This window comes from Salvelinus namaycush, chromosome 22 (genome assembly GCF_016432855.1).
Source record: "Salvelinus namaycush isolate Seneca chromosome 22, SaNama_1.0, whole genome shotgun sequence".
Lineage (NCBI taxonomy): Eukaryota > Metazoa > Chordata > Actinopteri > Salmoniformes > Salmonidae > Salvelinus > Salvelinus namaycush.
Window position 1 is genome coordinate 31651406 of NC_052328.1, and position 25752 is coordinate 31677157.

Consider the following 25752-nt stretch of genomic DNA (forward strand, 5'->3'; position numbering starts at 1 on the left):
GAGTGGCTGGCTGACTGACTGACTGAGTGGCTGGCTGACTGACTGACTGAGTGGCTGGCTGACTGACTGACTGAGTGGCTGGCTGACTGACTGACTGAGTGGCTGGCTGACTGACTGACTGAGTGGCTGGCTGACTGACTGACTGAGTGGCTGGCTGACTGACTGACTGAGTGGCTGGCTGACTGACTGACTGAGTGGCTGGCTGACTGACTGACTGAGTGGCTGGCTGACTGACTGACTGAGTGGCTGGCTGACTGACTGACTGAGTGACTGACTGAGTGGCTGGCTGACTGACTGAGTGGCTGGCTGACTGACTGAGTGGCTGGCTGGCTGACTGACTGACTGAGTGGCTGGCTGACTGACTGACTGAGTGGCTGGCTGACTGACTGACTGAGTGGCTGGCTGACTGACTGGCTGACTGACTGACTGGCTGGCTGGCTGACTGACTGACTGACTGACTGAGTGGCTGGCTGACTGACTGACTGAGTGGCTGGCTGACTGACTGACTGAGTGGCTGGCTGACTGACTGACTGAGTGGCTGGCTGACTGACTGACTGAGTGGCTGGCTGACTGACTGACTGGCTGACTGACTGACTGGCTGGCTGACTGACTGACTGAGTGGCTGGCTGGCTGACTGACTGAGTGGCTGGCTGACTGACTGACTGAGTGGCTGGCTGACTGACTGAGTGGCTGGCTGACTGACTGACTGAGTGGCTGGCTGACTGACTGACTGGCTGGCTGAGTGGCTGGCTGACTGACTGACTGACTGACTGAGTGGCTGGCTGACTGACTGAGTGGCTGGCTGACTGACTGACTGACTGAGTGGCTGGCTGACTGACTGACTGAGTGGCTGGCTGACTGACTGAGTGGCTGGCTGACTGACTGAGTGGCTGGCTGACTGACTGAGTGGCTGGCTGACTGACTGAGTGGCTGGCTGACTGACTGACTGAGTGGCTGGCTGGCTGACTGAGTGGGTGGCTGGCTGGCTGACTGAGTGGGTGGCTGGCTGGCTGACTGAGTGGGTGGCTGGCTGACTGACTGACTGACTGAGTGGCTGACTGACTGAGTGGCTGAGTGGCTGACTGACTGAGTGGCTGACTGACTGAGTGGCTGGCTGACTGACTGACTGAGTGGCTGGCTGGCTGACTGACTGACTGAGTGGCTGGCTGACTGACTGACTGAGTGGCTGGCTGACTGACTGACTGAGTGGCTGGCTGACTGACTGAGTGGCTGGCTGACTGACTGACTGAGTGGCTGGCTGACTGACTGACTGAGTGGCTGGCTGACTGACTGACTGACTGACTGACTGAGTGGCTGACTGAGTGGCTGACTGACTGACTGAGTGGCTGACTGACTGACTGAGTGGCTGACTGACTGACTGAGTGGCTGACTGAGTGGCTGGCTGACTGACTGACTGACTGACTGAGTGGCTGGCTGACTGACTGACTGACTGAGTGGCTGACTGACTGAGTGGCTGGCTGACTGACTGACTGAGTGGCTGGCTGACTGACTGACTGAGTGGCTGGCTGACTGACTGAGTGGCTGGCTGACTGACTGAGTGGCTGGCTGGCTGACTGAGTGGGTGGCTGGCTGGCTGAGTGGCTGACTGACTGACTGGCTGACTGACTGACTGGCTGACTGACTGAGTGGCTGACTGACTGACTGAGTGGCTGACTGACTGACTGAGTGGCTGACTGACTGACTGAGTGGCTGACTGACTGAGTGGCTGACTGACTGACTGACTGGCTGGCTGGCTGACTGACTGACTGACTGGCTGGCTGACTGACTGACTGGCTGGCTGGCTGACTGACTGGCTGACTGGCTGGCTGACTGAGTGGCTGGCTGGCTGACTGAGTGGCTGGCTGACTGAGTGGCTGGCTGGCTGGCTGACTGAGTGACTGACTGAGTGGCTGACTGACTGACTGAGTGGCTGACTGACTGGCTGACTGACTGACTGGCTGGCTGACTGGCTGGCTGGCTGACTGACTGACTGACTGACTGAGTGGCTGGCTGGCTGACTGAGTGACTGACTGAGTGGCTGACTGACTGACTGAGTGGCTGACTGACTGGCTGACTGACTGGCTGACTGGCTGGCTGGCTGACTGACTGACTGACTGACTGACTGAGTGGCTGACTGAGTGGCTGACTGAGTGGCTGACTGACTGACTGACTGAGTGGCTGACTGACTGACTGAGTGGCTGGCTGACTGACTGACTGACTGAGTGGCTGACTGACTGACTGAGTGGCTGGCTGACTGACTGACTGACTGAGTGGCTGGCTGACTGACTGACTGAGTGGCTGGCTGACTGACTGACTGGCTGAGTGGCTGACTGAGTGGCTGGCTGAGTGGCTGGCTGAGTGGCTGGCTGAGTGGCTGGCTGAGTTGACTCGCTGAGTGACTCGCTGACTTCCTGGCTGACTCGCTGACTGCCTGGCTGGCTGGCTGACTGACTGACTGAGTGGCTGGCTGAGTGTCTGGCTGGCTGACTGAGTGGCTGGCCTGCTGACTGAGTGGCTGGCCTGCTGACTGAGTGGCTGGCTGACTGACTGAGTGGCTGGCTGACTGAGTGGCTGGCTGACTGACTGGCTGGCTGGCTGGCTGGCTGGCTGACTGACTGACTGAGTGGCTGACTGACTGACTGGCTGGCTGACTGACTGAGTGGCTGGCTGACTGACTGAGTGGCTGGCTGACTGACTGAGTGGCTGGCTGACTGACTGACTGAGTGGCTGGCTGACTGACTGAGTGGCTGGCTGACTGACTGAGTGGCTGGCTGACTGACTGAGTGGCTGGCTGGCTGACTGACTGGCTGGCTGACTGAGTGGCTGGCTGACTGACTGAGTGGCTGGCTGACTGACTGACTGAGTGGCTGGCTGACTGACTGACTGAGTGGCTGGCTGACTGAGTGGCTGGCTGACTGACTGACTGAGTGGCTGGCTGACTGACTGACTGAGTGGCTGGCTGGCTGACTGACTGAGTGACTGACTGAGTGGCTGGCTGACTGAGTGGCTGGCTGACTGAGTGGCTGGCTGGCTGACTGACTGACTGAGTGGCTGGCTGACTGACTGACTGAGTGGCTGGCTGACTGACTGACTGAGTGGCTGGCTGACTGACTGACTGGCTGACTGACTGACTGACTGACTGGCTGACTGACTGACTGGCTGACTGACTGACTGAGTGGCTGGCTGGCTGACTGACTGAGTGGCTGGCTGACTGACTGACTGAGTGGCTGGCTGACTGACTGACTGAGTGGCTGGCTGACTGACTGAGTGGCTGGCTGACTGACTGACTGACTGGCTGGCTGAGTGGCTGGCTGACTGACTGACTGACTGAGTGGCTGGCTGACTGACTGACTGAGTGGCTGGCTGACTGACTGACTGAGTGGCTGGCTGACTGACTGACTGAGTGGCTGGCTGACTGACTGAGTGGCTGGCTGGCTGACTGAGTGGCTGGCTGGCTGACTGAGTGGCTGGCTGGCTGACTGAGTGGCTGGCTGACTGACTGAGTGGCTGGCTGACTGACTGAGTGGCTGGCTGACTGACTGAGTGGCTGGCTGGCTGACTGAGTGACTGACTGACTGAGTGGCTGACTGACTGGCTGACTGACTGGCTGGCTGACTGACTGGCTGGCTGGCTGGCTGGCTGGCTGACTGACTGACTGAGTGGCTGACTGACTGAGTGGCTGGCTGACTGACTGACTGAGTGGCTGGCTGACTGACTGAGTGGCTGGCTGACTGACTGAGTGGCTGGCTGACTGACTGAGTGGCTGGCTGACTGACTGAGTGGCTGGCTGGCTGACTGACTGGCTGGCTGACTGAGTGGCTGGCTGACTGACTGAGTGGCTGGCTGACTGACTGACTGAGTGGCTGGCTGACTGACTGACTGAGTGGCTGGCTGACTGAGTGGCTGGCTGACTGACTGACTGAGTGGCTGGCTGACTGACTGACTGAGTGGCTGGCTGGCTGACTGACTGAGTGACTGACTGAGTGGCTGGCTGACTGACTGAGTGGCTGGCTGACTGAGTGGCTGGCTGGCTGACTGACTGACTGAGTGGCTGGCTGACTGACTGACTGAGTGGCTGGCTGACTGACTGACTGAGTGGCTGGCTGACTGACTGACTGGCTGACTGACTGACTGGCTGACTGACTGACTGACTGAGTGGCTGGCTGGCTGACTGACTGAGTGGCTGGCTGACTGACTGACTGAGTGGCTGGCTGACTGACTGACTGAGTGGCTGGCTGACTGACTGACTGGCTGGCTGAGTGGCTGGCTGACTGACTGACTGACTGAGTGGCTGGCTGACTGACTGACTGAGTGGCTGGCTGACTGACTGACTGAGTGGCTGGCTGACTGACTGACTGAGTGGCTGGCTGACTGACTGACTGAGTGGCTGGCTGACTGACTGAGTGGCTGGCTGACTGACTGAGTGGCTGACTGACTGAGTGGCTGGCTGACTGACTGAGTGGCTGGCTGACTGACTGAGTGGCTGGCTGACTGACTGACTGAGTGGCTGACTGGCTGACTGAGTGGGTGGCTGGCTGGCTGACTGAGTGGGTGGCTGGCTGGCTGACTGAGTGGGTGGCTGGCTGACTGACTGACTGACTGAGTGGCTGACTGACTGAGTGGCTGAGTGGCTGACTGACTGAGTGGCTGACTGACTGAGTGGCTGACTGACTGAGTGGCTGACTGACTGAGTGGCTGGCTGACTGAGTGGCTGGCTGACTGACTGACTGAGTGGCTGGCTGACTGACTGACTGAGTGGCTGGCTGACTGACTGACTGAGTGGCTGGCTGACTGACTGACTGAGTGGCTGGCTGACTGACTGACTGAGTGGCTGGCTGACTGACTGACTGAGTGGCTGGCTGACTGACTGACTGACTGACTGAGTGGCTGACTGAGTGGCTGACTGACTGACTGACTGAGTGGCTGACTGACTGACTGAGTGGCTGGCTGACTGACTGACTGACTGAGTGGCTGGCTGACTGACTGACTGAGTGGCTGGCTGACTGACTGACTGACTGAGTGGCTGACTGACTGAGTGGCTGGCTGACTGACTGACTGACTGAGTGGCTGGCTGACTGACTGAGTGGCTGGCTGACTGACTGAGTGGCTGGCTGACTGACTGACTGACTGACTGACTGACTGAGTGGCTGGCTGACTGACTGACTGAGTGGCTGGCTGACTGACTGACTGAGTGGCTGGCTGACTGACTGACTGAGTGGCTGGCTGACTGACTGACTGAGTGGCTGGCTGACTGACTGACTGAGTGGCTGGCTGACTGACTGAGTGGCTGGCTGACTGACTGAGTGGCTGACTGACTGAGTGGCTGGCTGACTGACTGAGTGGCTGGCTGACTGACTGAGTGGCTGGCTGACTGACTGACTGAGTGGGTGGCTGGCTGACTGAGTGGGTGGCTGGCTGGCTGACTGAGTGGGTGGCTGGCTGGCTGACTGAGTGGGTGGCTGGCTGACTGACTGACTGACTGAGTGGCTGACTGACTGAGTGGCTGAGTGGCTGACTGACTGAGTGGCTGACTGACTGAGTGGCTGACTGACTGAGTGGCTGACTGACTGAGTGGCTGGCTGACTGAGTGGCTGGCTGACTGACTGACTGAGTGGCTGGCTGACTGACTGACTGAGTGGCTGGCTGACTGACTGACTGAGTGGCTGGCTGACTGACTGACTGAGTGGCTGGCTGACTGACTGACTGAGTGGCTGGCTGACTGACTGACTGAGTGGCTGGCTGACTGACTGACTGACTGACTGAGTGGCTGACTGAGTGGCTGACTGACTGACTGACTGAGTGGCTGACTGACTGACTGAGTGGCTGGCTGACTGACTGACTGACTGAGTGGCTGGCTGACTGACTGACTGAGTGGCTGGCTGACTGACTGACTGACTGAGTGGCTGACTGACTGAGTGGCTGGCTGACTGACTGACTGAGTGGCTGGCTGACTGACTGACTGAGTGGCTGGCTGACTGACTGAGTGGCTGGCTGACTGACTGACTGAGTGGCTGGCTGGCTGACTGACTGGGTGGCTGGCTGGCTGAGTGGCTGACTGACTGACTGGCTGACTGACTGAGTGGCTGACTGACTGACTGAGTGGCTGACTGACTGACTGAGTGGCTGACTGACTGACTGAGTGGCTGACTGACTGACTGGCTGGCTGGCTGACTGACTGGCTGGCTGGCTGACTGACTGACTGACTGGCTGGCTGACTGACTGACTGGCTGGCTGACTGACTGGCTGACTGGCTGGCTGACTGAGTGGCTGGCTGGCTGACTGAGTGGCTGGCTGACTGAGTGGCTGGCTGACTGAGTGACTGACTGAGTGGCTGACTGACTGACTGAGTGGCTGACTGACTGGCTGACTGACTGACTGGCTGGCTGACTGGCTGGCTGGCTGGCTGACTGACTGACTGACTGAGTGGCTGGCTGGCTGACTGAGTGACTGACTGAGTGGCTGGCTGACTGACTGAGTGGCTGACTGACTGGCTGACTGACTGACTGGCTGGCTGACTGACTGACTGACTGACTGAGTGGCTGACTGAGTGGCTGACTGACTGACTGACTGAGTGGCTGGCTGACTGACTGACTGAGTGGCTGGCTGACTGACTGACTGAGTGGCTGGCTGACTGACTGACTGACTGAGTGGCTGGCTGACTGACTGACTGACTGAGTGGCTGGCTGACTGACTGACTGAGTGGCTGGCTGACTGACTGACTGAGTGGCTGGCTGACTGACTGACTGAGTGGCTGGCTGACTGACTGACTGGCTGAGTGGCTGGCTGAGTGGCTGGCTGAGTGGCTGGCTGAGTGGCTGGCTGAGTGACTCGCTGAGTGACTCGCTGACTGCCTGGCTGACTCGCTGACTGCCTGGCTGGCTGGCTGACTGACTGACTGAGTGGCTGGCTGAGTGTCTGGCTGGCTGACTGAGTGGCTGGCCTGCTGACTGAGTGGCTGGCTGACTGACTGAGTGGCTGGCTGGCTGACTGAGTGGCTGGCTGACTGAGTGGCTGGCTGGCTGACTGAGTGGCTGGCTGGCTGACTGAGTGGCTGGCTGGCTGACTGAGTGGCTGGCTGGCTGACTGAGTGGCTGGCTGGCTGACTGAGTGGCTGGCTGACTGACTGAGTGGCTGGCTGACTGACTGAGTGGCTGGCTGGCTGACTGAGTGACTGACTGACTGAGTGGCTGACTGACTGGCTGACTGACTGGCTGGCTGACTGACTGGCTGGCTGGCTGGCTGGCTGGCTGACTGACTGAGTGGCTGGCTGACTGACTGAGTGGCTGGCTGACTGACTGAGTGGCTGGCTGACTGACTGAGTGGCTGGCTGACTGACTGAGTGGCTGGCTGACTGACTGAGTGGCTGGCTGACTGACTGAGTGGCTGGCTGGCTGACTGAGTGGCTGGCTGGCTGAGTGGCTGGCTGACTGAGTGGCTGGCTGGCTGGCTGGCTGACTGAGTTGCTGGCTGGCTGGCTGGCTGCCTGGCTGACGTGTTCAATCAAATGTATTTATTAAGCCCTTTTTACATCATCCGATGTAAAACCCAGCCTGAAACCCCTTACAGCAAGAAATGCAGATGTAGAAGCATGTTTCTCTCTCCTTCAGTGCCTGTTGAGGACCCAATGAAGGATATGGTGGAGGTAATGGAGGGAGACAGGGAGGAGGGCTGGGATAAGAGTCTGCCTAGCAGCAAGCAGGTCACTTTCCTGGTGTACCGAGAGGGAGACCAGCTCAGCTTCTTCCGGGTCGTCGACCGAGGGGATGGAACTCTGACCCCTGTCTCAGAATCACTCAGGTGAGTCACTCTGAGACGATATACAGATTTTAGATCCGTGTGTTTTATTAGGAAGAGTAGGTGGCAGGTCCAAAGGTTAAGCATAGGGAATTAAATTGTTTAGGTTTAGGGCCAGCATGTCAACAATACGTCATTAAAATGACAGTTCTACACAGAGACAGTCTAAAAATAGACCTGGTTTATATTCTTCCTCAAATATCTGGTCAATGTCAGGATGGGTGAATGTGTGACGACATTGTGGACTAAAGTAGTTTAGGACAGTTCAGAACAGGATATATTTCTCTCTGTTAGCTGTTGATCTCTTCCCCCGTGAAAGTCCTGTCCATGTGTGATCTTTGCATTTTCTGTCCAAGTCGTTTATGTGTGTGTCTTGGTGTCCGTGTGTGTTCCAGTGGAGGCTCAGTGTACAACATGTACACGGAGGACGACGAGGAGACGGGGGGCTTGGCTTTGGGACAGCTGTCCCTGGAGAACTCTATCACCATGAACAAGATGAAACTACTCAAAGCCAAGATGGAGGACATGAACATCAACAAGAAGGTAGATGGATTTTACTTTCTAGTTCTTTCCTTAGGATGTCATTATTCTCTATCCATTAACCTCTCTGGGATATGTGGGACGCTAGGCCAACGTCCAGTGAAAAAGCAGAGCGCCAAATTCAAATAAATTACTATAGAAATTAAACTTTCATGAAATCACACATGCAATACACCAAATTAAAGCTACACTTGTTGTGAATCCAGCCAACATGTCAGATTTCAAAAATGCTTTACGGGGAAAGCAAACGATGCTATTATCTGATGACATCACCCCAGTAAACAAACACAGACAATCCTATTTCAACCCTCCAGGCGCGACGCAAAACGCAGAAATAAAGATATAATTCATGCCTTACCTTTGACGAGCTTCTTCTGTTGGCACTCCAATATGTCCCATAAACATCGCAAATGGTCCTTTTGTTCGATTAATTCCGTCGATATATATCCAAAATGTCCATTTATTTGGCGCGTTTGCGCAAGTTGGAACCGGTGTTTTTCTGGATCAATGTGACTACAAAATATCTCATAAGTTACCTGTAAGCTTTGTCCAAACATTTCAAACTACTTTTGTAATACAACTTTAGGTATTTTTTTACGTAAATAATAGATCAAATTTAAGACAGGATGATCTGTGTTCAATACCGGAGGAAAACAAAGTGTAGCTAGCTTTCAGGTCACGCGCCTCTAACAAAGAGTACACTTCCCTCGAGCCTCATTCTGAACAGTGCTACTTCTTCATTTCTCAAAGGAAAAACCTCAACCAATTTCTAAAGACTGTTGACATCCAGTGGAAGCGATAGGAACTGCAAGAAGGTCCCTTAGAAATCTGGATTCCCAATGAATACTCATTGAAAAGAGTGACCTCAAAAAAAGAAAACTCTGAATGTTTTGTCCTTGGGGTTTCGCCTGCCAAATAAGTTCTGTTATACTCAGACATGATTCAAACAGTTTTAGAAACTTCAGAGTGCTTTCTATCCAAATCTACTAATAATATGCACATCTTAGCTTCTGGGCCTGAGTAGCAGGCAGTTTACTTTGGACAAGTGTTTCATCTGGATGTGAAAATACTGCCACCTATCCCAGAGAAGTTAACACGGTTAGGATAGAAGAGTATGGACGTCTTTATTATCCAAATAATTTTATTGGCAAAGTGCTTAACGGCAACCTAAACCTTCAAAATGCAAGTCTAGGTGACGACTCTGTGATTTACGAATCAACTTGCATCTCAAATAATTACTAATTTTCTTATCAAAATGAGTAATTCTCTGCCTCCCCTTGCTCGAACTGATCCCCTCAAACACGCTGTATGACTTTCTCTGTCTTCCCCCAGCCTAAGAAGTCTGCCAAGTTGAAACCTCTCACCCGTCGGTGCCCGGCCCTGCGGCAACTTTCTGGGGCTCCCCAGACACCACCGCCTCTTCCGTGTCCTGCCCCAGATCAACCAATCCCACCACTCCGCCTCACACTTACCTCCAATCAGGGACCAGGGATCCGCAACTCCCTCTCCTCCCGTTGCTACTACCTCCGCCACCCACCTGTCAATCAGCGGCCAGGCGCCGCCCTATTTCTCTTCCTCGTCCTGTTACATGCTTCAGGAAGAGGAGTCATGGGAGACCAGCCTCAAGTCGATCCGGCCCCCTCCTAAAGTGTCCCGGTTGGACATCGGCAGCACCAGGCTCATGAGGGACTGTGTGTACCCGCAGCTCCCCGCACTCCCCAGCAGGGGGCAGGCTGAGGGGACAGTGGAGCTGCCTGACTCCAGAGGAGAGGCACTGGGGCTGGAGTTGCTGGAGGAGGTTGCAAGCCTTCTGGAGCCCACACCGCCTGGAGCTCTGTACGGAAACCTGCTCACAGACCCTCTCATCCTGGACATCTCTACCCAGCCAGAGGAGGGTTTGTGCGGGTTGGATGGGCTAGGAGCCCTGGGGGTTAGAGCAGAGCACCAGCTCTCCTCCACCCCCTCTCTCCTCTCCCAAGCTGAGGGGATGAACTCTTTAAACAACTGGGCTATGGGTGGTTCTGATAGGTTAGCCTGCAAAGGTCAGAGGACACAGTTAATAGGCAACACCCTTGATCATTTACCCGACTCTCCTTCCCCCTCTTCATCTTCCCCCTCTAGTAGATGGAAACTACCACAACCCTTGGAATTCACAGGCTCAGTAACGCCAACCCTACAATCCAATCCCCCCTCCTCCTCCCGCCCCACCACTCTCTTCTCCCCTGCTCCACCTCTCCCCTCCTCTCTTCCAAGTGGCTCTCATCTGCGAGGCATCAAGATGGACTCCCCAGGCAAGCGGCTGGAGATGATGAGTACAAGTGAGGCACGGGGCATCACCAAGCTGGCCAACCAGGCTTGTAAGAACCCTCTCGGGTCCCTCAGCAACACAGAGCTCCTGGCCTCCCTGTCCTCTTCCTCCAGGACCCCAGTCAGCAGCAGCAGGGAAGGCCTGGGACAGAGCCTGGGATTCGGGTTGGAGCTGCCCGCTGTTGGGGCCTCCAGGCTGGGCATGCTACGGCCCCCTCCCTACAAGCCAACATCCAGCTGCTCCAGGAGGACCTGATCCGACGGATGTCCCCACTACACAGAGCGACCGCCTCTTACATGGTGAGTCATGAGGACAGACTATTGATATACAACCCAGCTAGGCAGGAAAATGGTTACTATCCACAAATAAGGACTTGCTGAACTGCCTAAATAGAAATGAGCAAATCAAAGCAGCACAATGATAGTGTGTTGTATTGTGAGGTACAGTACTCTTGTTCACTATATAGTTTGTGCGTAGCCTGAAATCTAACCTGTTTGCTAACATTCCACTCCTACTGTGTCATTGCCAAACAATGTTTAGCATGATAAGGAGTGGAATGATGGCTAAACAGACTGATACCCAGGTGGTGTTGATATCCTTGTATTGACCTGGTCTGAAACCTCTCATTGTTCCAGGCACCCAACAGCCTGGGATCAGCTGGAGGCTCCAGTTCAATAAGGAGACTAGGTGAGTGGGAAAACCCAGGGATCCAGGTCTGCTCAAAAGGAGTCCCAATTACTGCACTAGAGAATAGCATGCCATTTCAAATGAGGCCCCAAAGTTGTTCATTATATACAAGGGTAGGCCTCTCCAACCCTGTTCCTAGAGAGCTACGGTGGTTGCTCCACTAAAAGTTTTGTGATTATGCCGCGGTACTTAGAGGTCATTTGTGGTCCTACTGTGTCTCTAACTGACAATGAATGGGTGACATAAACCTAAATATAAACTGATAATTGTGCACGACCTCAGTATTACTTACTAAAACTGTTGTTACACTGAGGTTTTTATTTTGTTAGGATTCTTTTTCTCTTACTGTAGTACTGTAGGCCACTCCTGAAGACCCATGAGATGACTGTAGGTTTTTGGTTTCTCTCCCTCCAAACAGAAATAATTATAAATAACAAACAGGCTGTATTTACAAATTAGTAACAATGTCTCACTCCACGTTCAAGGATGGCCTTTTTGTCGCTCATTTTACGTTATTTGAAAACAAAATCATCTCAAATATTATTTTTTAAACCAAGCGATTTATTATTAATTTAGAATTAAATTAAAGCCCCTTGGATATTCTCACAGATATATTATTAACCCTGTTATTAGCAGGACAATATATATTGGTCATGTCTCCCGAGTGGCTCACAGTGGGATTGCCTTGCAGTTCTTCAGCTGTATCCACTGAAAGCGCACGAGGTTCAAGGCACGAGGGCAGGGGGCACGGGATGGGCCGCAGAGCCGCGCACAGAAGACGGACCTAGCCCATGGGGAAGGGAGGAAGGAAGGGGGAGGCGGTGGACCCCCACCCCGCCACACTCGGTAGCACAGAGCAACACTTTAAGGGGCATTGCACTAATAATGGTGCAGACTTGGGAAACGTTTCCGCTGTTCTTAGTGCCAGTCTGCACGTTCAAACTAAAACAATGTAACTAATAATGGTATCTTTATGCTTTCGTTAATAAAATAATGATAAAAATACTTTTCCAAAATGCAGACGTTCATTTAGTTATGGATCCATAATGAATTACTATGGGAAGAAATATCACTGAATTACAGAAATATTAGGTCGAAGTTGCCTCATGAAGGTAAACAAATTGTTGCTTACTGGAAAATACTCTTTTAAACACACACGGTCACGTTGTACAGCGCCTTTATGGCTATTAGCAGGTAGCTGGACAATAGACTTGCCTAGAAGGAGGGTAGGGGGAGAATTCTATAGTCAAATGTATTTCTTAGTTAGGTTGGCTGTATCACAACCGGCCGTGATTGGTTGCAATTCAGTTTAATCCACCGTAAAAGACAAAACAAATAATACAACAAAAAGTATTATTATTATGTATCACATCTGACCGTGATTGGGAGTCCCATAGGACGGTGCACAATTGGCCCAGTGTTTCTATCACTTTTTATTTTTTTTAAACAAAATAACCTCAAATCGTTATATATTATCAAGTTGATGGCATAGTCATAGCGGCACCTACATAAAGCTGAGTGACTCACTCATTCATGGCTTTGGATCAAAATAAATAAGTACCAAAATTCTTTCTGATAGTCTTTAATAAATAAATGTTTTGGGTATTCTGACCTGGACACCATGTACACTATTATAATAGCCCATTATGGGCTATTAGCAGGACAATAAACCTCTACCAACACCTCTCTGTATTTTGATACTTTGTGGATGGGGCCTCCCCAGTGGCGCAGCTGTCTAAGTTACTGCATTGCAATGCAAAATGCGTTGCTACAGATACCCGTGCCGGCCACCACTGGGAGACCCATGAGGCGGCTTTTGGTTTTAATTTAGAATCTTCCAATCCTCTATATGTGATTATTGGCGAGAGTCACGTCATACTTTTCAATATACTGTAGGCCTACCATAGGCGACATGAGTCTCTCTAGTGTTGAGTAATGTGCTGTTAAAAGTGGTGTAGGTCTTTATTTATTTAAAGAGCATATTGAAGTTAGAAGCAATAGCATTTGAAGCATTAGCCTACAACTATTTTAGCACCGTTTCGCGCTGCTCTGAGACAAGCATGGGGACTGGTCTTGATAAATCAATGAGATTTTATTTTGACAATCTCCGTTTGGTTATTGGTTAGACTACAATTAGGGTGTAGAAATGTTATGCTCTTAGTGTAACCTTTATTTAACAAGGCAAGTCAGTTTAAAAAAAAATCTTATTTACAAGGACAGCCTACTCCTTCCTCCCCATCGGGGAATTGAACCCGTGCCCGCACGACACAGGGATTCCTTTAGCTAAATAGCCCAGTACTATAGCCTACTCCCGACGTCACGTTGTACAGCATCATATTTTTTTCTTGGAATAGAAACACCATAATATTAATCTAATTAATTAAGCAACATTTCTTAAAATCAGTCTCATATACTATGTTCTTACAAAAAAAGGTTTTAAATTCTCTAGTACAGCCACTATTGAAGGTTATCATATGCTTCTCAAAGATGCCCTCTGGTGGTCAAACTAGCACTAACTAGCATTAATGGTACCAGTGGTTGGCACTTAATTAACGTGCCATAGAATTCTGCTGCACCACGCAAGCTGTGCTGCAGTACGCTGAAACTTTTAAAGGACAAACCACTGTACCGTTCTGTAGGTTTTCCCTCCAACCCTGTTCCTGGAGAGCTACCGTTCTGTAGGTTTAACCTCCAACCCTGTTCCTGTAGATCTACCGTTATGTAGGTTCTAGCTCCAACTCTAATCTAGTGCACCTAATTCTAATAATTTGCATGTTGATAAGCTGAATCAGGTTAGTTACAACTGGTGTTGGAGTGAAAATCTACAGTGGGGGCTAGCTCTCCAGAAACAGGGATGGAGATCCCTTAATAGAAATATATATTTGTCCTGTAATAAGACAGAATGAGACTTTCTCAGATCATAATCTCATTGAATCCAAGAGGAAATGTGGTGGAAGATATCTGGAAAGGAAATTCCAAATGTCTTGAGAATCACCCAGTCGGGCGACACTATGTATACCCTCTTTATTGAGATGAAAAAGCTGCTGGTTGCTGGTTCGTTTTCAGCCCAAGTCTTTGTGAAAGAAACATGTGTATCCTAGTAGCCCAGCACAGGGTCTGTAGTATGCAGTATAATGCTGTCCTGCAGACTGTTGTCTTTGTGTCTCTGGCCTGGTGAGGCAGGGTGGGTGGCCACAATCAACACACTGCCGCAGACGCACACACACACACACACACACACACACACACACACACACACACACACACACAGTGTTAGAGAGACAGAGAACAGCTCTCTGACCGACCCAGGGGTAGTCGCAAACTGAGGGCGCATGCATACAGACAGATACATTGGCGCATGGACAGACACACCACACACATGTATAAGCATGTACACACAAAGCAGCTCACTGACCTAGGATTAGTGTCAGTGAGAACACACACATACAGCAAGTACATTTTCATGCAATTATATACATTTTGCCATGGGGTGTAGAGAAAGTGTTGCAATTTTAAAGCAAATTTGCTGCAATTCTACACATTTTGACATGGGGCGGAGAAAATATGTAGCAATTTTTAACTAATTTCATGCAATTCTACTAATTTTGCAGTGGGGCGGAGAGAAATGTTTGCTGGTTTTAATATCTGAGTGAGACTGACTAACTTGGCAATCTAAACATTTTTAGTTGACATGGGCTAACTGGGGCAGCAGGTAGCCTAGTGGTTAGAGCGTTTGGCCAGTAACTGAAAGGTTGCTGGATCGAATCCCCGAGCTGAAAAGGTCAAAAATCTGTCGTTCTGCCTCTGAACAAGGCAGTTAACCCACTGTTCTCCGGTAGGCTGTCATTGTAAATAAGAATTAGTTCTTAACTGACTTGCCTAATTAAAGATAGTCAATTATTTAGAATTTTTTTGTTTATCAGAGACTGACTGCTGATGCAAAATCTAATTATGAAGTTGCACCTTGTGTACTAATTGGAAACAGTAAATTGAGACCCCGACTGAGTTGCTAAAATATATTATATAAAATATAGATCCGAGAGCCTTCAAAAGGTGGACGGCCTGCGGGCTGCCAGTTGCACGTCGTCGTGTTACATCCTGAATTCAAATTGGATTCAATATTATTTTACTCACCCATCTACACACAGTAACCCATAATGACAACGTAAAAACATGTTTTTAGAAATGTTTGCAAATTTAGTGAAAATGAAATACAGAAATATTGCATTTACAGTACATACGTTTTCAGACCCTTTGCTATGACCCTCCAAATTGCGCGCGTGATCATGATCATCCATGAGATGTCTCTACAACTGGATTTGGAGTCCAACTGTGGCCAATTCCATTGTTTGGACATGATTTAGAAAGACTCACCTGTCCTATATAAGGTTCCACTGTTGACAGTGCATGTCAGAGCAGAAACTATACCATGAAGTCCAAAGAACTGTCCATAGATCTCCGAGAGAGAATTGTGATGAGGCATATACTGTATCTGGGGAAGGGTTTAAAACAATTTCCAAGAGCACAGTGGTCTCCATCATTGGGAAATGGAAGAAATATGGAACTACCCAGACTCTGCCTAGAGCTGGCCGTCCGACCAAACTGACCAACCGGGCAAGAAGGACCTTGGTCAGGGAGGTGACCAAGCACCCGATGACCACTCTGACAGAACTACAGAGTTCCTTGGCTGAGTTTGAAGAACCTGCCAGAAAGACAGCCTATCACCAATCTGGACTTTATGGGAGAGTGGCCAGACGGAAGCCACTCCTGAGAAAAAGGCAGAAAACAGTACACCTGGAGTTTGCAAAAAGGCATGTGAAAGACTGTGAAAGATTCTCTGCCTTGATGAGACTAAAATGTAACTCTTTATCCTGAATGCAAAGCGCTATGTCTGGAGAAAGACAGGTGGTGAGTTGTGCCTGGTTAACGTCATCCCTACCGTAAACCATGGTGGTGGCAGCATCATGCTATGGGGATGCTTTTCAGGGGCAGGGACTGGGAGACAGGTAAGGATAGAGGGAACAATGAATGGAGGCAAATCCTTGATGAGAACCTGCTTCAGAGTGCAAATGACTTCAGACTGGGGTGATGATTTGCGTTCCAACAGGACAACGACCCCAAGCATACAGCCAAAGCAACGCTGGAATGGCTTCAGAACAAGAATGTGAAAGTCCTTGAGTGGCCCAGCCAAAGCCCAGACTTGAACATTTGTGGAAAGATTTGACGATTGCTGTTCACCACCACTCCCCATTTAACTTGGTCATGGGTGCACCTCAGCCACGCTCAAGGTCCTAAACAATATCATAACCACCATCGATAAGAGACATTACTGTGCAGCCGTATTCATCGACCTGGCCAAGGCTTTCGAATCTGTCAATCACAACATTCTTATTGGCAGACTCAACAGCCTTGGTTTCTCAAATGATTGCCTCGCTTGGTTCACCTACTTCTCAGAGTTCAGTATGTCAAATCGGAGGGCCTGTTCGGACCTCTGGCAGTCTCTATGGGGGTGCAACAGGGTTCAATTCTCGGGCCGACTCTCTTCTCTGTATACATCAATGATGTCGCTCTTGCTGCTGGTGATTCTTTGATCCACTTCTACGCAGACGACGCCATTCTGTATACCTCTGGCCCTTCTTTGGACACTGTGTTAACTAACCTCCAGATGAGCTTCAATGCCATACAACTCTTCCGTGGCCTCCAACTGCTCTTAAATGCAAGTAAAACTAAATGCATGCTCTTCAACCGATCGCTGCCCGCACCTGCCCGCCCGTCCAGCATCACTACTCTGGACGGTTCTGACTAAGAATATGTGGACAACTACAAATACCTAGGTGTCTGGTTAGACTGTAAACTCTCCTTCCAGACTCACATTAAACATCTCCAATCCAAAATTAAATCTAGAATCGTCTTCCTATTTCGCAACAAAGCATCCTTCACTCCTGCTGCCAAACATACCCTCGTAAAACTGACCATCCTACCGATCCTCGACTTCGGCGATGTCATTTACAAAATAGCCTCCAACACTCTGCATCCAATTTGTTGAGTAGTCTATCACAGTGCCATCTGTTTTGTTTCCAAAGCCCCATATACTACCCACCACTGCGACCTGTATGCTCTCGTTGGCTGGCCCTCGCTTCATATTCGTCGCCAAACCCACTGGCTCCAGGTCATCTACAAGTCTCTGCTAGGTAAAGCCCCGCCTTATCTCAGCTCACTGGTCACCATAGCAGCACCCACCCGTAGCACGCGCTCCAGCAGGTATATCTCACTGCTCACCCCCAAAGCCAATTTTTTCTTTGGCCGCCTCTCCTTCCAGTTCTCTGCTGCCAATGACTGGAACGAACTGCAAAAATCTCTGAAGCTGGAGTCTCTTACCTCCCTCACTAGCTTTAAGCACCAGCTGTCAGAGCAGATCACTGCACCTGTACATGGCTCATCTGTAAATAGTCCATCCAATCTACCTCATCCTCATACTGTATTTATTTATTTATCTTGCTTATTTGCACCCCAGTATTTCAACTTGCACATTCTACCATTCCAGTGTTTAATTGCTATATTGTAATTACTTTGCCATCATGGCCTATTTATTGCCTTACCTCTCTTATCCTACCTCATTTGCACATGCTGTATATAGATTTTCCTACTGTATTATTGATTGTATGTTTGTTTATTCCATGTGTAACTCTGTTGTTTGTGTCGAACTGCTTTGCTTTATCTTGGCCAGGTCGCAGTTGCAAATGAGAACTTGTTCTCAACTAGCCTACCTGGTTAAATAAAGGTGAAATAAAAAAATGAACTCAACAGAGCTTGAGAATCTGCAAGGAAGAATGGGAGAAAATCCCCAAATCCAGATGTGCAAAGCTGATACAGACATACCTAAGAAGAATCAAAGCTGATACAGACATACCTAAGAAGAATCAAAGCTGTAATCGCCGCCAAAGGTGCTTCTACAAAGTATTAACTCAGGGGTGTGTGAACTTATGTAAATGAGATAATTCTCATGTTCACACACACGTTTGTGCACACACAATGACCCTTACACACCATGCAATGAGCCAAGGACAGGCTTGCAGTACATCTTTGAGATCGGCTACATTGCAGTCGGCCTGCACAGATCACTAATCTGCAAATGACCTTGCATCTGAAATAACTACTCATTATGTAATCAAGATGAGCGATTCTATGTCTCACTTTGCTCAAACTGATTCTCTTCAAATAGCTCATCTTAGTGTGGCTAGCCTTTGAGAACGTACCAGTGTTTCCTCTTGAAAAATGTGTAGCAGTGGGGGGAAACGGTAATCTAGGTGCGGTTCAAAGAGGGGTCCCTCTCCCCTTGTTTTGGGGTCTACCCCAGAGCAATTGTATGTAGAAATACGGAGAAGCTCAGTTTTGGTGAATTTTAAAAGGATGCTGACACCATCTAAAATATAATTTCCACCTCTAGAAATTATCCCCCAAAATTATTTTAAAGTGGCGATGTGTAACTTGTTGAGCGACCCGACCAAATTCACATAAAAAGTGAGTTATAGATCTATCATTCTACTTTTAAGCAAGTCTACGAAGCGGTAGATCTGTTCTATGTTGCTATTTCTATGCTTCCTATTTCTATGCTTCCTGGTAAGTTTTTTTGTTTTTGCATCTTTTACTTTCGGTTTTGACAAACCAGCTGAAACAACTATATGTCTGTTAATGATGGTACAATGATTCTCTACACTATACTAGCTTATTTTGTCACATAAACTATTATAATTTTAGCAACCAGGTAATGGCGGAGCGATTTCTTCATAGTGCAACTTTAACATATTGGACCATGCATATAGCCAATGCATGGTCCATATTATTAGGTATGCTATTAGCAATAAGCATTATCACATGTAGCCCAACTGATGCAAATCAAATTTGATTGGCTGCATACACATATTTAAGCAGATGTTATTGTGGGTGTAGCGAAATGCTTGTAATGCTTGCAGCATGGTGGCTATAAATAAATAGTCTGAATCATGGGGTTGCCTATAGTATCTGTATTTAGTAAGCATGTCCCAAAAAACTTGCATTAACACAGTGAATATAATGTACCTGTAGAGTAAGTTGAGGTGAAACCCCATGTTCAAGAATGGCCTTTTTCCCTTTTCAGATTACAACTGTTCACTTTCAGGTATTTGAAAACTAAATCATCTCCAATATAGTTATTTTTTAACAAGCCATAGAAAGTTGGTTGCAATTTCAGTTTAATCCACCTGAAAAGACAGAACAAATAATACAGCAAATATTGTGGTTGAACTCGAATATACTAATTTATGTTTAAAAAAGGTTTAATCTTTGTAAATTGTACAACATGCAGGTAACGCAGACATATGGAAATGTATGCTCTAACCAAAATTACAACCAACTACTTGCAGCATTACCACAAAAATGGAAGAGGCAAGTGGAAGGGGAAAAAAGTAAGGAACTTGTCTGTCGGCCCTGCATTAAAGACCAAAAAAGGTTAAAGAAAATCGTGATAAATAAAAATACATGCCAGTTTCATTTAAGGACAAAAAATGGACAGCTGTGCCATTATTTATTTTTGTATTGTCCATATGTAGCTTGTTTTTGGTCACAGGTCCAGGAATGGCTGAAGAATTTCAACATTTACCTGGAGCTAACGCCGCATATAGCAATACTGGGTGATTTGAAAAGCCATAGTCAATCAATAATATAATAATTATTTTAGCAAAAATGTATATAAACTATGAGAATAGAAAGGTTCAGTACTTTTGTGAAGCATCACAGCACAGTTAGAAAATATATGGAAAATAGAAATCCAAAATGGATGGCGTTGAAGAGATAGATGGGAGGGGTTGAATGGAGCTGAAGGAAGCACTAATAACAAGAACCAATGTAAATCATACAGGGTTTGTAAAATGTATATAGGTTCAGAAATGTTGTGAAATAGCAGTTACAAATAGAAGTCAAACTGTATGGACATCAGAAATAGAGGAAGGACTAAAAACAGACAAAATATTACAACTGTAAAAAAAAATATTGTGTGTGTAGAATGTATAAGCTGGAAGTAGAAGCCTACATGTTATTGTACAGGCAGGATGTGTGCTAACCCGTGTAGCGTTTCACCTCTTTTTAAAATGTTATTTAGGAGGTGCATCCGCTTTAATATTGCGGATAGATTGTTGCTTCCATCAACGTAATTGTCTGCATCATTTCCCATCCCCCATATATTTTTGGGGTGAATATATAAACACACACACACACTTATTTTTTGGAATATACCTTCCTATATTATTCCCCGCAAACCACCGCTCCCTCCATCGGAGTAAACTAATAAGACTTCACACAAACCACCGCTCCCTCCATCGGAGTAAACTAATAAGACTTCACACAAACCACCGCTCCCTCCATCGGAGTAAACTAATAAGACTTCACACAAACCACCGCTCCCTCCATCGGAGTAAACTAATAAGACTTCACACAAACCACCGCTCCCTCCATCAGAGTAAACTAATAAGACTTCACACAAACCACTGCTCCCTCCATCGGAGTAAACTAATAAGACTTCACACAAACCACCGCTCCCTCCATCGGAGTAAACTAATAAGACTTCACACAAACCACCGCTCCCTCCATCGGAGTAAACTAATAAGACTTCACACAAACCACCGCTCCCTCCATCGGAGTAAACTAATAAGACTTCACACAAACCACCGCTCCCTCCATCGGAGTAAACTAATAAGACTTCACACAAACCACCGCTCCCTCCATCGGAGTAAACTAATAAGACTTCACACAAACCACCGCTCCCTCCATCGGAGTAAACTAATAAAACTTCACACAAACCACTGCTCCCTCCATCGGAGTAAACTAATAAAACTTCACACAAACCACTGCTCCCTCCATCGGAGTAAACTAATAAAACTTCACACAAACCACTTCATTAAAAAAATCCCCCAATACTTTCCCTGGTTGCCGCTACTCTTGTGCAACAACAAATGTAATCTGTCTAACTATTTAAGTCACTCCCCAAAAATTATTTAGAGAGAGGATGGCGTTTTTACCCCAAGTTACCCTATAATTGACCCATGTTACATTGAACCCCACTCTCCCCTGTGCGCTCATGGCGAATTGCAGAGCAGTATCGTGCTTAACCATGCCTCTGCTAAAAAGTCTGGATTTAAAATGGGGCAGTTCACATTCTGTTTTTAAGAGTTGACAAATAAAAAAGGAATGGAAAGCTGAGATCCACCTCTTTTTTATTTATTTAACAGAGGCCATTAAAACTGCTGTTTCCACACCATTGCATTAAGAATTGTTGTGCATTGACTGCTTATCAGAATGCATGTTTCCCTCTCTATGGCACTCGCACCTTGAGAGAAATATTTATCTAGAATAGAAGGCACAACACCAAGCCGACTAGGTAAATAGATAAACCAGACAACTCCGTAATAGGATGGTTTTCTAGTCATTACTCGTTTTGTTTGCAGAGGGAAAGTAAATGTGGACTGTTCTAGCATCTTCAAAGTGCGCCTCAACAAATCTTTTTTCATGTTCCATTTTTTGGGGGGAGCGTGGCACAGCGCCACAGCTAAATGACTGCAGCAGAAACATTGTAGTACATACTGTAATAGTATATCAGAGCAGATTAGTGAGGAGGACAACATCCAATCTCATGGCCCATTGCCTGCCTGGTTGGGAGATTCTCCTGTCTGCTGTGTCACACTAACCTCTGTTTATATCGGTCCTGTTACGCCTGGGCTTCACCCCTATATCTCGGTCTGTCTTTCTGTCTCTCTCTCGGTCTTGCTCTCTCTCTCTCTCTCTCTCTGGCTCTCTCTCTCTCGCTGGCTCTCTCTCTCTCGCTGGCTCTCTCTCTCTCTCGCTGGCTCTCTCTCTCGCTGGCTCTCTCTCTCTCGCTGGCTCTCTCTCTCTCTCTCGCTGGCTCTCTCTCTCTCTCTCGCTGGCTCTCTCTCTCTCTCTCGCTGGCTCTCTCTCTCTCTCTCGCTGGCTCTCTCTCTCTCTCTCGCTGGCTCTCTCTCTCTCTCTCGCTGGCTCTCTCTCTCTCTCTCGCTGGCTCTCTCTCTCTCTCTCGCTGGCTCTCTCTCTCTCTCTCGCTGGCTCTCTCTCTCTCTCTCGCTGGCTCTCTCTCTCTCTCTCGCTGGCTCTCTCTCTCTCTCTCGCTGGCTCTCTCTCTCTCTCGCTGGCTCTCTCTCTCTCTCTCTCTGTCTCTCTCTCTCTCTCTCGCTCGCTCTCTCTCTCTCTCTCGCTGGCTCTCTCTCTCTCTCTCTCGCTGGCTCTCTCTCTCTCTCTCGCTGGCTCTCTCTCTCTCTCTCGCTGGCTCTCTCTCTCTCTCTCTCGCTGGCTCTCTCTCTCTCTCTCTCGCTGGCTCTCTCTCTCTCTCTCGCTGGCTCTCTCTCTCTCTCTCTCGCTGGCTCTCTCTCTCTCTCTCTCGCTGGCTCTCTCTCTCTCTCTCTCGCTGGCTCTCTCTCTCTCTCTCGCTGGCTCTCTCTCTCTCTCTCTCTCGCTGGCTCTCTCTCTCTCTCTCGCTGGCTCTCTCTCTCTCTCTCGCTGGCTCTCTCTCTCTCTCTCGCTGGCTCTCTCTCTCTCTCTCGCTGGCCCTCTCTCTCTCTCTCGCTGGCCCTCGCTCTCTCTCTCGCTGGCCCTCGCTCTCTCTCTCGCTGGCCCTCGCTCTCTCGCTGGCTCTCTCTCTCTCTCTCGCTGGCTCTCTCTCTCAATTCAATTCAATTCAATTGACTTTATTGACATGGCAAGTTCATTATTACTTACATTGTCAAAGTATACATATCGAAAAATAAAAATCTAATATATATGTATATATATACAAAATATATATATATTTATATATAAATAAATGGTGGAACCAACAGTAATAATAATAGTAGTAGTGGACATGGGATTACCATTAACAGCAACTACAACAACAATATTAATCAGAACAACAATATATTAAATCAATGGTAGTAGACCAGTGTCAACATGACTTGAGAAGACATATGACCTGGTATGAAAGACAAAACAAAACTAAGCTAAATGGGAAATATTATCAACATTACTTTGCATTTTTCACTGGCTGTCCCTCAGGTTGTGGCAGGAGGACACATATTTGGCTGCCAAAACTGCACATTTTGGCTTTTCACCCAATAAATATTTGATTTTTTCTTCATCTTTTATAGTTTCAAATTCTTTGTATTGAGTTATAATTTTGGGAAAGAAATATGCTCTTAGGTCTGAGTATTTGTCACAGTGTAGTAGGAAATGCACCTCTGTCTCTACCTCTCCCCTGGAGCAGAGTGAGCACAGCCTGTCCTCTCTGGGCAGCCAGGTTTGTCTGTGACGACCGGTCTCTATAGCCAGACGGTGCTCACTGAGTCTGTACCTAGTCAATGTTTTCCTCAGTTTTCTATCAGTCACAGTGGTCAGATAGTCTGCCACCATGTACTGTCTGTTTAGAGCCAAATAGCATTGAAGTTTACTTTGATTTTTTGTGGTGTCTTTCCAATAGGTGATATATTTTTCTTTTTGTTTTGTGATGATTTGGTTGGGCCAGATTTTCTGAGGGCTGTCCCGAGGCTCTATGGGGTTGGTTTGGGTTGGTGAACTGAGCCTCAGAACTAGCTGGCTGAGGGGACTCTTCTCTGGTTTCATCTCTTGACATTGTAGAGCTGTGTGATGGAATGTTTTGGGGTCACTTGTTTTTAGATGGTTGTAATATTTGATGGCTCTTTTTTCTATTCGAATGAGGAGGGGGTATTGGCCCAATTCTGCCCTACATGCGTTATTTGGAGTTTTTCTTTGTACTTGCAATACAGTCTTGCAAAACTCTGCATGCAATATTTCAATTGGATGTTTGTCCCATTTGGTAAATTCATTATTAGAGAGTGGACCCCATACTTCACTGCCATATAGAGCAATTGGTTCTATAACTGATTGAAAAATTTTGAGCCAGATTCTAATTGGAATTTCAATTTTGATGTTCCTTTTAATGGCATAGAATGCTCTTCTTGCTTTGTCTCTCAGCTCATTCACAGCCATGTGAAAGCTACCTGTGTTGCTGATATTTAGTCCTAGATATGTGTAGTTTTTGGTGTGTTCTAATAGAACTGTGTCCAAATAGAATTTATATTTGTCATCCTTATTTCCCGACCTTTTTTGGAATATCATTATATTTGTTTTTTTTAGGTTAACGGTCAGAGCCCAGGTCTGACAGAACCTGTGAAGACGATCTAGGTGCTGCTGTAACCCCTCTTTAGTGGGAGACAGCAGCACCAGGTCATCTGCGTACAGCAGACACTTGATTTCAGTGTTGTGTAGGGTGATACCAGGTGCTGCCGATTCTTCTAATATTTTTGCCAATTCATTAATGTAGATGTTAAATAATGTTGGACTTATTGGGCAGCCCTGTTTCACTCCACGCCCCTGAGAGAAGAAGTCTGTTTGCTTGTTGCCAATTTTAACCGCACATTTGTTTTTAGTGTACATTGATTTAATAAAATCATATGTTTTCCCTCCAATACCACTTTCTATTAGTTTATAAAAAAGACCTTCGTGCCAAATTGAATCAAATGCTTTCTTGAAATCTACAAAACACGAGTAGATTTTGCCTTTGTTTTGGTTAACTTGTTTATCAATTAGAGTGTGGAGGGTGTAAATGTGGTCTGTTGTACGATAATTTTTTAGAAATCCAATCTGGCTTCTGCTCAGGACGTTGTGTTCGTCAAGGAAATGATGTAGTCTGCTATTTATAATACTGCAGAGAATTTTCCCCAAGTTGCTGTTAACGCAAATTCCTCTGTAATTATTTGGGTCAAATTTGTCTCCATTTTTATAGATTGGTGTGATCAATCCCTGGTTCCAAATATCGGGGAAAATACCTGCAGTGAGGATAATGTTGAAGAGTTTGAGTATAGCCAATTTGAATTTGTGGTCTGTATATTTGATCATTTCATTTAAAATACCATCAGCACCACAGGCCTTTTTGGGTTGGAGATTGCATAGTTTTTCCAATAATTCTTCTTCTGTAATTGGGGTATCCACAGGATTCTGATAGTCTTTGACTGCTAATTCAAGGATTTGTAATTTTTCTTGTATATCTTTTTGTTCTGGGCTCTTTGTTATATTGCTGTAGAGGTTTGCAAAGTGATTTCTCCACATATCCCCATTTTGGATAGCCAATTCCTCATGATGAGGTTTGTTTAATTTATTCCAATTCTCCCAGAAGTGGTTTGATTCTATGGATTCCTCAATTCCATCCAGCTGATTTCTAATGTGCTGTTCCTTTTTTGTTCTTAGGGTGCGTTTGTATTGCTTCAGTGTTTCTCCATATTGAAGGCGTATATTTTTGTTGTCTGGTTCTCTGTGTTTTTGATTAGATATATTTCTCAATGACTTTCTTAGATTTTTGCAATCCTTAT

General features: G+C 47.8%; 1 pseudogene; it reads left to right on the forward strand.

Moving 5' to 3' along the window:
- Positions 1 to 7570: 7570 nt before the first annotated feature.
- Positions 7571 to 25752, forward strand: part of LOC120017965 — a 31765-nt pseudogene continuing 13583 nt past the window's right edge.